Source organism: Chaetura pelagica, unplaced genomic scaffold (genome assembly GCF_000747805.2).
Source record: "Chaetura pelagica isolate M959 unplaced genomic scaffold, ChaPel_1.0 scaffold17, whole genome shotgun sequence".
NCBI lineage: Eukaryota > Metazoa > Chordata > Aves > Apodiformes > Apodidae > Chaetura > Chaetura pelagica.
In genome coordinates, this window is record NW_009970726.1 from 7,587,671 (window position 1) to 7,591,041 (window position 3,371).

The following is a 3,371-nucleotide window of genomic DNA, read 5'->3' on the forward strand; positions in this document are numbered from 1 at the left end:
ACCACAGAACAGCAGTCATGTAGATCTACGTGTGAGACTAATTACTTACTGTTCTTAATCCACTATGAGATACTTGGAGCCAAACAGAAATGTTATTGGCAGTATTAGAGAAAGCCAATTTGGATGAAGACAAAGATACAGGCAGGGATTTGGGGGCTTCTGGAGACAATGACAGAGTTGTCTTTAATTGAAATAGAATCAGGAGTTCTAAATCTTAACATTCCTCACATCCCTTTCCTGCAGAGTACTGACAGCTGTGGAACAAGGATATCCTTCTGCATTCCCACCAAATGACCAGGCAGATATTTGCTGAAGTGCTGTTTGGTCAGAGAAATCTAGGGAGTTGCATACCAAAGAGTCCTAATAAGATCATCAGAGTTGCAAAGCATGGATCCAACATGCAGACAATGTTATAAGTAGGTTTTTATGAAAGACTTAATTAGTTACCCACTCTTAAGGCAGTAGTATGGCATGTTTAATTATGTGATCACATACATTCCTATTTTCTTCATGGGAGGTGTTATTTGTATACCAACAGACAAAACAAGTGATTGTCTGTATGTTTTTGGTCATTGATTCTTCCTTTACTTCAAAGATTCAGATACTGTTTATCAAAGGGTAAAGCATGAATTCCATTGCCTGAGGTTTTCAGGAGAAAGGGCAAATGATACAAAGAAGTAAGTTCTTCAGTGCTTTGTCTGAATCTAAGATACTTATACATAGCATTAGAAGAAGAAGAGAAGTCAGGCTAGTCTACACAGAATTTGTGAGGGCTGGAGCCCTTCTTTCCACATAAAAGATATTATTAAATATATATAAAATGTGTAAGTGGAAGAAGATGTAACCACAATAGGTAGCAGATGCAATGAGGTAACTGCTACTGTGGAAACTCCTCCAATTACTGTAACCTCAGATTATTTTCATTTTCCAAATCACAGCATCCTTATTAATGCTTTAAAAGGTTTTGAAATTGTGCAGTTGAAGAACAGGTTTTGTGTTTGTAGGCAAGGCCAGCTGATGACACAATTTAGAAAGGGTGTGGGAGTGGAAGGAGATGAGGAAGGTCATAAAATTACTGCTGCATCCTGCAATCCGTGTTGTGACATATGGGATAGGAAAAATGGAGTGTCCACAGTCTGCTTTTTAAATGTACTTTATAGGCATGAATGCACTCTGAGTCAGAAAGGAGTCTTCTGTGGAATCAGTTCTACCACTAACTTCATCATCATCATCATCCCAGAGACTAATTTATGATCAGTGAGATATGGGCTCATGGGCTAAGAATCGGGAAGCGCAGTTTTGATATGAGACTGATTATGGATTTTAATAAGAAAAATATTTTTAAAAGAAAGTTTTTACAAGTTATAAGGAAAACATTTTGATTTGTCCTTTTGCACTTCTTTTGATGTCAAATTTAAGTGCTACCTAGTATACTTGGGGAAGGTTAGAGTAAAATACTATGTTTGGCTCTTGTATGTGCAGCTAGTTGGTTAAAGCCTACATTTCAATGAATTTAGGGAAAATCTGTGGCTTTGACATGATGGGGGTTATTACCACATAGCAAGATCAGGTTATGATTTCCAATTTATCAGCTCTTTTTTTGGAGAAGAAAAACTAAGAGCAGTAAATTGCTACTTTATGTGCAGATCATGCTGCAAATTTTTCAGCAAAGAAACTAGGTAATATTGATCCATTCAATTTTAGATAGATAAATCTCTATGAAATGGGATCATACTATTTTTCTACATAGTTCTAGTGGCTAATATGCCTAGTATATAATATAAAACTATTAAATATTCACAGTCAGCACAATTAGCCTCATCCTCACAAATAACTTCATGCTCCATTCAAACACAGATCTCTGTTTAAATTCAATAATAATAAAACCTTAATAATGATTTACAACTGGATGGATGGTATGAAAGTTCATTGACAACTCACTCTAACTCTCCTTGTTCAGAGGCATGGTTAGTTATAATTTTTAGGTTCAAGTAACCCATATTTACAGAAATTAGAAATCAAATATAATTTATAAAATGTTCTGTTACATTCACATTTTATATGGAAGATATTTTAAGGAAAGTGGGATGGAAGAAGCAAGCCTGCTCAGTACAAGGGTATGTAACTTAAGCCAAATCACTACAAACTTCTAGAGTCTAAACGATGTTTTATTTCAATCCATTGCTGTTCTGATAGTTTTATGAGGACATTTTATACTCTTTCAGTATTTAATTGTGTAGACTTCTTTAGACTAATTTGGACCATGATATATTTTTTTTTCTTGTTTGGTATTTCTTTTGTCTTTGACTTATTTCAAATAATTTGGTTTTAATGACAGAACTACGGGTTAACTATTATTTCAGGGTCTACAGAGTAATGATACATTGTTGACACCATGGTTGTTCTCACAGGAATAAGCATCTATGAGTCAATAATTAGCTAGATGGGCTGGGATAATAATACAAATAAACCTGAAATCAGGTGAAAGCAAACTCATTTGAAGTCTTTTTGATACTTATTGTTAGCAAGGTTTGACTGGATAGTTTAGCAATGTTTTCAAACCTCTATCTAATTAAAATGAAATGGGCTGATGCATAAATACTGAGAAAATACATGCTGAAGCTTCATAGCTTTTTATGCTCTCAGCTGAAAACTAGACAAAACATACCAGGTTGGGTATAAATTCTCCTTTGTGTTTCAGCTGTGACTAAAAGCCAGATTAGAACTACAGGAATTTATCCCATGTGATTCAGAAATAAGGAAAATGTGAAACTCATGAGAACTGAAACCAGCTGTTCTTCTACTTTCTTTCATTGAGTATAGAGTGACAGATGACATTGTAGAGGCCCCATCCATCAGATTTAATGAACTTTTATTAAAACTGTTCCTAAGTATTCAACAATAAGGCATGTATTTAGTCATCATAGTATAACAGTGTTCTCAGGAAATAAGTTTCGCTTGTAAGTAAGACAGAACAAAAGCCAGGAAATTAGGACTCTATGAAAAGCATTGATTTTAAAATACTGTATATGAAGGCAAGAAATATTTATCAGTACCAGTGATTACACCTATGCAAGGTTGTCTTACCTATTACAGTTGTAGATGTTGCATGAAATACTTAATATTTCTCCAAATGACAGAAGTCCAATTCTAGTTACAACACAAAACTGGCTACAGAAATCAGTGACTGTGAGGGAAAGGGCCAGTGATTTAACCAGTGACTGTATTATGATCAAACCTGATGTAGCACAGAGTCACCTTAGCATCAAAAGATTGTTGACACCTTCATACTGAAAAATGTCTTAATTATGCTGAGTAATAGATTAAATTACCATCTGTACTAGTTTCAGCAAGATCATCTGCTTCAGCAG